Source organism: Miscanthus floridulus, chromosome 16, assembly GCF_019320115.1.
Source record: "Miscanthus floridulus cultivar M001 chromosome 16, ASM1932011v1, whole genome shotgun sequence".
Taxonomy (NCBI): domain Eukaryota; kingdom Viridiplantae; phylum Streptophyta; class Magnoliopsida; order Poales; family Poaceae; genus Miscanthus; species Miscanthus floridulus.
This window is the reverse complement of record NC_089595.1, coordinates 47,843,435-47,853,613: the sequence shown is the minus strand read 5'-3', so window position 1 is coordinate 47,853,613 and position 10,179 is coordinate 47,843,435. Positions and strand designations below refer to the sequence as shown.

General features: G+C 41.8%; 1 non-coding gene across 1 annotated transcript; it reads right to left on the bottom strand.

Annotated features, from left to right (window-relative positions):
- Nucleotides 1–9,721: 9,721 nt before the first annotated feature.
- Nucleotides 9,722–9,823, bottom strand: LOC136514599 (small nucleolar RNA R71). Its single transcript, XR_010773753.1, has one exon. It is a non-coding gene; the product is annotated as a small nucleolar RNA R71 (small nucleolar RNA).
- Nucleotides 9,824–10,179: the final 356 nt, after the last annotated feature.

Here is a 10,179-nt window from a genome sequence, read left to right as displayed (position 1 = left end):
CGATGTCCTTAGAGACGCGGAAGAACAAGTGAGAATGATTAGAGACAATTTGAGAGTAGCTCAGTCCCGACAGAAGAGTTACGCTGATACCCGCAGAAGAGAGCTGACTTTCGAGATTGGTGATTATGTGTACTTGAAAGTGTCACCAATGAGAAGTGTGAGAAGATTCAATATGAAGGGAAAATTAGCACCAAGATATATAGGACCTTTTAAGATCCTAGAGAGACATGGAGAAGTAGCTTATCAGTTGGAACTGCCTGAGAGCTTGTCTGGTGTGCACGACGTGTTCCATGTTTCCCAGTTGAAAAAGTGTCTGAGGGTACTAGAAGAACAAATTCCTTTGGAAGAACTTGCTGTCAAGGAAGATCTTACTTATGAAGAGTATCCGATAAAGATCTTGGAAACTACCGAAAGAGTTACGAGAAGCCAAATAGTAAAGATGTGCAAGGTGCAGTGGAATCGTTATACAGAGGATGAGGCTACTTGGGAAAGAGAAGAGGATCTGAGAAAGACTTATCCCCAACTGTTTGAGTAAGCAATCACCCGAATCTCGAGGATGAGATTCATCTTAAGGGGGGTAGAATTGTAACACCCAAAATTTTTCATTCTTTTAAAATAAGTAAATTTGATTTAATTATGTTATTAAGTGTGCAATCAATTATAGGAAATTAATAATTTTTGGGGAATTAAAATCAATTATAAGCTTAGCAACTTTTGATGCATACATGCTACTGCAATATTTATTCATGTGATGATTGTTCTTGAATTAAAGTTCAAATGAATTCAAAAATTATTTGAAAATGCTTTTGGAAAACTTGTTTGGAAAATAAAAAGGAAAAAGGATTTATTCTTTTCTCCTCTCCTTCCTCACTTTTGGCCCACATGGCCTTTTTCCTTTCCCACGGCCCGTTCACCCTCCTCTCTCCCCTTTCCCTGCTCGGCCCGGCACCGCTGGCCCAGCCACGCGCTTTGCTCGGCCCAGCAAGCCCCGCCGGCCTAGCTCCCCTTCTCCCTGGTGCAACCGCCATGCACCTCGGCCACTCGGCCCAGCGAGCTGCGCCAGCCCAACCGGTGCGCCTCCTTCGCTCTTAGCCGCTGCCAGCCGGGCCCGCTGGTTAGCTCTTCCCCCCACCTTCCTCTCGCGTGACCCGCAACCGCAGCGACGGTCGAGCCACAACCACGCCCGCTCCTCACGCATCGTGGGCGCGTCGCCCACTCCTCGACCTCTTTTTAAGAGCCGAGCCCCTCCCGCACATCCCTCTCTCACTCCCCGCTCCAATTTTGCCCTCGCTCATGCACCGGAGGCCCCAGCAACCGTCGCTCCGAGGTCGTCGGATTCCGCCGTCCGCCTCCGCACGAACCACCGTCACCGAGCCGCCTCTGCTCTGATTTTTCGCCGTGGTGAGCATCGCCGTACTCTCCCCTCTCCTCCCATGCTTTTCGTTTCTTGTTTCTTGGCTTCTCGAGCCCTGGCCACGAGCTCCACGAGCTGTGGTCGCTGGCCATGGCGGCCACCGTGCTAGCCGCCGTTCCCGGCCGCCGTAACGGCATGGCCACGACCTCCTTCCTCCTCCGCATCTTTCTGGTGCTTTCGTATATGCTTTACATGGACCGTGGCCCCCCTAACCGAGCTCACCGGTGAGACTTCACCGCCGGCCATGGCGCCTGGCCGCCTGGGGCACTGTTCCGGCTAGCCCCCCCCCCTGTTCTCCCCCTCGGTTTAATCTCAACCACCCATCGCGAGATCAACGGCCACCAGTGGAAGTTACCCTTTCGCACGTAGTTATGCTAAAGAGCCCCTTGGTTTTCAGAAAATAGAACCCGCAGTCCAAGGCGTATTTCCCCAAATGCGCAATCTCAACTGGAAAACGTAAACTCCATGGCTTAAGTCAAAAATACATTTTCAGTATTTACAGAAATGCCATTTGAACTGTTTCGCTTATAAAATTGTCGTTTTAGCTCCGAATTGATCCATTCAAATCGCGTTAGCATCGTAATTTCATAAGCTACATGTTGGAGCTACTGTTAGTCAAGTTTGAACTTTTTAATTTCATGATTAGATTTAATTAAATATATGGCTATAGAAAAACCCGTTTAAATCATAACTTTCGCATTTTAGCTCCGTTTTACGTGAACTTCGCGTTGACGTGATCGTAGCGAGACGTAGATTAGTTTTACAAACATTTTATCTTGATTTCAATACTATTGGTGTACTGTTCTAATGATAGGAATGTTTGCTTTGCATGAATGCTTTTGGAATGTTGTATGTTGCTGTGTTGGTCGCGTTTAGACGGTGAGGAAAACGTTGGAGACCAAGAACTCTTCGATGACCAGCAGTACCAGCACGAGTTTGTGAACTAAGGCAAGTATAGTATGGGCCTTCCTTGATGTCCTATTTCACTTTAATCAATTACTCATTTGCATGTGTCTAATTTTGATACCCGTAAGGACATCCTAGTGATTGTTTATCCTGTTCCTTGTCTCCTATGGGTTGAATGCATATGGGTAGATTTGCTAGTGCTCTAACTGAACTTGATATACATGTTGATGAATGATACTATGGAACAAAGTGAGTAACATGATTTATAACAACTGTTCCATAGGGCGAAAGTGCAAATGACCTTTGTTCATGTTGCTCCCAGCCCTCCATAAGGACTTATCTATCGGCAAAAGCTGGGACTGATAGTGCAACCGAGAGAGTCATATGGCTCTGACTTTAGCTTAGTAATAGGATCTTTTTTAGCTAGTTAGAGGTTACCTTTTTGGCGCAAATGGGGCTTGCCACGTTGGGTATATGGCTGCCTCTATTCCTATGTGTATAGCCGCGATGGATATGTGCCATAGGAAAGGGGGGTTCCTACATCTGCCTGCCAAGGAAACCTAGTGGCCCTAACTTGTTCGGGAAACCTATGAAATGGCTTCATAGTGTACCCTACCCGCTCACCTTGGTAGTGACATAGGAGTAATTAACCCGGGCATATGGGGATCACGACTCGCGGTGAATGTGCACCACCTCTGCAGAGGGTAACAAACTGTTATAACAGCCGTGCTCACGATTATGAGCGGCCCGGAAAACTGATAGAATAACTAGTTACTTGTTGATGATCATTTAAAGTTGTTCAATGATGATATATGGTACACTTGACCCCAATATATGTTCTTATGGGAATTAAATGGGAGCTTAAGCATAACTTGATAATACTTGAGAATAAAAGCTTGACCTATTAAAAATGCTAACTACAGTAAACCAGAGTCTATCCTTTTTTAGCTTCATAACCCCATGTTAGCTTGCTAAGTACGGAATGTACTTTCACTTGTTTATTTTCTTTACTTGGATAAAAATCTCGGATGGGTAACAGATAACAATGGGTATGAGGATTTCCCGGAGGATTATTAGGCTTGTGGTCAACCAGTTGACCTTCCCTATGATGACACCCACGAGAGTTTTATTATCTTTTTATTTTTCCGCTATGATGTATAAGACTAAGTTTTGTTATAACTCTGATGTATGAGACACCGTGATGATACTTTATGTAATTTGTCAGCTTGTGTGTGTGATTGAATTCCTGGGCACACACGAGTTTTGTGCATTCAATTTTATCCTTAAAATTGGGTGTGACAACAAAGTACTAGGAAGTCCTTAGTGGTAATCAAGGTAGACACGTGCAATCATGAATTAAAAGATTAAAGGTGTATAGGACAACAAGGAAGATCACATGCTATACTTGCCTTAAAACTTTGATCCTTCTTTAAGTCCAAAACTTCAAAGGAACTCCTTTTTCAACATATAAAGCTCACCGACTAGACATGATCATAAAACACCACATAAGCATCCATGCAATCATACACAAAGCAAACAATAGATCTAAATTAGAACAGTACACCAAACATGTGAAATATAAAGTGACAAGGTTTGAAAGACGTTCTACACACATAGGCGCGAAGAGCACACTAATCGGAGCTACGGTTTGAAAGAAACAGCTTTCGAAAGATATATTCATAAGAGAAAATATAAAACTATAAGCTTCATGTGTTTTAACTATATAAAAGCTTATATAAATTGAATTAACTCAAATTTAGATTTGAATTATAAAACTAAAGTAAAATAAATCATATTTTATTTATAAAATTCAGTTGCATAATTATTATTCAAATTAGAGTTTAAACCATAAAATTCTAGAAATAGTGACATGATAAACATTGTTACTAACGTGTAGATCTCGTTGTAATGAATCGAACGCAACTTGAACAGGTCAAATCAGAGCTAAAATGTAGAAGATATGAATTAAACAAGATTTCCTTTAATAAAATAATAGATTAAATCTAATCTCAAATTTTAAAAGTTGAAAACATATCTAACAGTAGTATGAACATGTAGATTATGGAATTACAAATGTAACGCAAGTTGAACAGGTCAAATCGCAGTTAAAATGGAGAAAATATGAGCAAAACAAAATCAGTGGCAATCTTGTAATTATTTTGAACTCATTTTTAGTTTTAAAATAAAAGAAAATGAATTAAAACTTCTCTGTGGACTTGGCGTCATTTTTAGGAAAACACAGGGGTCAAAACATAATAACTAGGGCATTGATTGAATTATTTTGAACTACGCTCGACGACGGGTTCAAATACAGAAAAACATAGGGTCCCTTTAGCAAGAATGACGGGCGAAGGGGTAACTTCTAATCTGGGCCGTTGATCTGGATTTGGACGGCTGGAAACAAATTGTGGAGAGAGAAGGTGTGGCCGGCGCTGGAACAAGAAGAGGAGGCGGCGGTGACCGAGCTCATCGCCGTTCTTGGAAAACAGCCTATGGTTCATGATAGCACGAAGCAAAATCACCGGGCGAGCGAGGAGATGATGGTGATCTCACCTCGGCACTTTTCGGCGGAGTGAAGAGGACGGAGGCGGTGAGGTACAATGCTGCTCGGTATTTAAGGGGGCGGGTGGATTGGGGCGTAAGGCAAGGCGACACGGTGGATCAGAGGCAAACTCTGCAGTGACAATGGAGTGAGAGTCCGGCTCGTTGCGGGGAAGGAGACGGCCCTGACAGTGGGCCTGGTTGGCCAGTGGCTCAAGCAGAAGGGAGGAGATTGGAACACGGTGAGCGTAGAGTTGGGCCAGCGCGCTAGGCCGAGGGAGAGGAGGAGAGCGGCGACGCGGCGCTAGGCTGCCTGCTGGGCCACTGTGGCTGGGCTACGGGAGCGGGAGTGACCGAGCAGGAGGGAGGGAGCAGGCCTGCTGAGACGATGGGCTACGCAGGGAAATGAGGGAGAGGATTTTCCATTTTCCAAATCATTTTCTATTTTGTTTTCAAAACCCAAGTCAATTATGAACCAAATGGAAATTCAAATAGAGTTTCAAATATACTTTTCAACTCAAATAAAAATGGGCAATTTTGGTAGGATTTCAAAAATAAATTTTACAACCTTTTTTTAAACTCTTTTATTTTCTAATTCTCTTTTTTTTCAATACATTTCGAAGCCATTTTCAAATTCTTTTCCAAAATACAATTTAAACCATTTTGAGATTTATGCTAAACCTCTCAACCAATTAAATAAATGCACTGGCATGTATACACATCCGTGTTGCTACTCCTATGGTAATTTTTAATATAATGAAAAATATTCTTTTTCCTATATTTCATGTGCACAGAAATTCATAAATAAATCATTTTAATCATATTTTCAAAAGAACAAATTTTAGGGTGTTAAACAGGGTCTGTGGCTGATTGTCAGCGCATATTTGAAGAGTTGGCTCATGGCATTTTATTGTACAACAGTGCTTTTGATGGTACCTACATGGTCACCAAATTTTTGGGAGGACTAAAAGTGGATATTTGGTCTGCAATTGCTCTCTTTAGGCCCAAAGGTATTGATACCACCAGTGCCTTGGCTTTGCTCCAAGAGGCTATGGGGAGAAAAGCAAGACTGGTGACACTGACAGAGCTAAACTCAAAACATCAAGAGAAGACTCTGAATATAAGGTGGCGACTCTGAAAGCTTTTCGCAAGAAGAATGGATTATGTTTTAAATGTGGTGAGAAGTGGGGACACAATCATAATTGTTCAGCTCACATCTCCTTGCATGTCTTGGAGTCGTGCTGAAGTTGTGAAGTAGTGTTAGAGTGTGCTAAAGTTGTGAGAGGGTTGAGACTCATATCCAAGTGGTCGAGCCAACAAAAGTGTTTAAGAAAAGATTAGGTGATTAGTGGTGTTTAGGCTACTTTAGACCACATTAGCAGTTGTTATCAGTTTAGGCCTAGTGTTTAGTGAGGTTTGCATACCTCCAAGCTATTAGTGCTTGCGCGTGCAAGGGTTGTGCAATAGAGGCTTGTATTCTCGCGAGACCCTTCGATGTGTGGAGTGGCCGCCTACATTGTGTTAAGGGAATGAGGTCTATGGCATTTTGATCGGAAGCTTGATATTGAAGATGGTGCGGAGCGGTTTAGGAGAGATCACACATCGACCCATTTGCACGCTGGGAACACTCGTGGGCTATCATAGAGTTACCCAATAAGAAGAATGGCCCTTGCGTTGACATCCTTATGTGGGGCTTCAACGAGAACTAGGCGGAGCGCGAGTTCCTCGATACCTCAGAAAAAATTCAACAAGCGGTAGATTCTCTAACACATTTACATTTTCATACATGCTTTTCTAGGTTGTAGCACAAAAAATAGGCGCCGCACAAATAATCATTACATTTCCAAATTAAATCAGATGAAGAAAAAGAAATCTATATCAAAGTTGTAGATTTGGAAGACATCTATAACTTTATTTAACTATTTTTTAGTTGATTTTCCAGCTTGCGTGATTAAATATATATAGGTCATAAAATATGTTTGCTGCTTTCACATTGGTGCATATTCTTTTTTATGTTTAGGCTCAAGAAGTTTGAGTTAAAATATAATTGAATTACATTTGGTTTGACGTTTGAGCGTCAAGAAAATGGAAACTCATTTATTTTTCCCTTCCTCCTCTTTTTTTGAGGAATTTCTTTTCACATCAGCTTTTTTTTTTTTTTGAGAAACTCTGTTCAGATTAGCTATTCAGCTGACGCTCTCTTCCTGGGCTTGGCCCGTTTGCCGGCTCTAGCAGTGCGCTCGCAGCTCCCGTGCTTAATTGGTCAGAGCCCAAGTCACTCAAGCTGTGGCTGCAGCATATGATCTTGGCTGGAGCAGGCACGTTTCCCCCCTTCCTCTTAGCCACGCCCTGCGCTCAGCTTTCAGCCCGCTCCAGCTTAATGACTTACCGAAGTGGTAGATACAAGAAAACCCAGACCTTCCCTTAACTACTTAGATACAAGATCCAAACTCAACCCCTATCCCTATTAAAACACAAGTGGTAGATCATAAAAATCAAGACATGACCACTAAATATGGTTAGGATCTTTTTTCCCTACTAAATTCAACATATTAATCTAATTTTCATTTATAATTGCCTCAAGCATGCAGAGAGAGGGAGACAGAAGAAACTTTTTTTGAGATCAAAGAAGAATTATAATAAATTATAGCTAAGTACATCATGTTATAAGCACTCTGCAATATATTACGTATACCTAGAAACTATTTTTCATCTACATTGTACCCACGCTTCGTATAGCTCTGTTGACGGTAGTTAACACTCATCATAAACCATCAATATAACTTGTATAAATGCATGAAAATGATCACCAACATAGGTTTAGGGGTTTAAACTAATAAATTTTACAAGGTTTGGTGAATCTGTGTTTACAGGAGGATTTATTCAAAAAGCAGGCAAGGTGGACCCAATCGTCAAAGCAAATCACAATCATCCGCAACGAAACCGACTTAGAAGAGTCCCAAATCACCGTAGAAGATAATGCACCGCGACCCGACCTCAGATGAAAGAGGGTGGGGCCGGGCGGCCCAACCTGTAGGCCGACCGGCCTAGGGGCCCCACCTAGCAACCCATCCTTCCTACATCGATTCTCCATCGCCTCCAAGGTTGAATCTACGCCGTTGCCCAACGTCGGTTCGTAACGAGGGCTCCTATTTGACGTTGCCATGGATTCATGGGCCCATAGGACTCCGGTGCCTCCTATAAAAGGAACCCCTTACCTCCTCCAATAGGGCATCATCCTCCTCCATCATCTGAATACATCAAGAAGAAACTCATACCTCCACAAATATTCATAGGCATAGCTAGCTAAGTTAGATCTAGAGAGAGTTAAGCTCCCTTCTTGGATTCCTGATCTTGTCTAGAGTTTGGCTTGGCAAAGCCTTGTGTATCCTTTATTATTTGCTACATTTTGCTATGACATTGTTCTTCATATTATTCATGTTCTTAGTTATCATGTTCATGGTTTACTTTGATTATATGCTTAGTAGAGTCATTATTATGTTTATACATAAGATCGCAAAGCGCTCACTTTTATGTTCAAACAGGGTGAGTGGTCGACATTGTGTAAGGTTGGTGCTTATACGTTGTTTACCTGCGGATGCACCCGATTCTAGATCGTGTGGTAGATCGCGAGGGTGACAACCACGTTGAGTCCTTTGTAGTCCACCTCCCGTTTGTAGGTCAAGTAGGCCCCAGTTGCTATGGAAATCAAAGCTCTGTTATTGATCTTCCTACGTAATGTCCCTTATGTGTAGATATGAAGTTAATCTTTTACCATTGCTAAGTATATAGCCCATCAATGTATGCTTTGACTTGTGACTAGAATGACTTAGGAATTAATTTCTCTTGTATCTACTTAGACTTGCTATTGCTATCATGAGGAGTAATCTGAGTGTTTATTTATCATTTATATATATTCTCCTCTCTCTTGATTTACCCCTGTTTAGAGTAAGAGGTTGGTTGGTTCATCCATCATAAGTATAAGTAATCAATATTCCTTTAACAGTCCTTCCCGGAGGTAAAAATATAAATAACGATACCTGGAATACTCCCGAGTGAAGTGCTACAATGGTATATCTGTGCGCTTGAAGAATTATATATATATATATATATATATATAATTTCTAGGTCACATTAAATACCATCAGTGTTTCTAGTATCGTTGCTTTTAGTAGCGATGCTAAGAAATACCAATAAGCATTTTTGGTGCCATTGCTAGGGAAGGTAGCTAGGCAATCAAAGGAGTATTGATAAACTTTTACTTATAGATGTGATCGAAAACCATTCACCTCTGCTCAAATAGGCTTACCCTTGTTTTGGCTATTTTATATCTTATGCAAGTTAATGATGACTAGTTTTGACCTTTCGAAAAACTACATTGAAGATTCAGAAGCATTATTCAAGAGGACCAAAGCTAAACTTAAGAAAGTTCAAGCTTTAGAAGCGGAAGACACCAGACAAGGCATAGCTTAACACTAGTTTCCAAGGCCATGGCTGATAAGACTCTCCGTGAATTCTCTGCTCCAACTACGGCCAACATCTGTAATGGATCAGCAGTTGACATTGGAGACAATGTATTCAAACTCAAGCTAGCTCTCATCAACATGGTACAAGCCAGCCAATTTTGTGGAAAGGCACATGAACATGCGAGTGCTCATCTCCAACACTTTCTAGAGATTTGCAGCACTTTCACCATCAAAGGAGTCACCAAGGACACCATATTACTTCGCCTCTTCCTATTTTCACTTTTCGGGAAGGTTAAGTAATGGTTCTACGCCAATAAAGACAAGAACAATACATGGGCAAATTGCTCCAATGCCTTCTTGTTAAAGTTCTTCCCATGGGAAAAATCAATGCTCTACGTTGAAGAATTTCAAGCTTTCAGCTGCAACATGATGAATCTGTCTCTAAGACATGGGAACGCTTTCAAGACTATATAGCAAAATGTCCTCATCATGAGATGGAGAATTGGCTACTCATGCAGACTTTCTACCATGGGTTGACTAACAGCACACATGAGAATATGGATGCTGCTGCTGGAGGATCATTCCTATCACTTACAATCCCACAAGCAACAACTCTTGTTGAGAAGATGGCCTCCAACAAAGATGGATCTGTTGATGAAGAGGTTCGAAGACTGAGCAATGAGAAGTAAGATGTCATGCACATTCATGACTCTCGCATGACATGTGAAGAATGTGGAAACACTGGGCATTCAGGGAGCAACTATCCCAAAATCCAAGAGGATGTGAACTTCATCAACAACAACAATTATCGTCCTTAACAGAATCAAGGATGGAATCAACAACAAAGGCCTA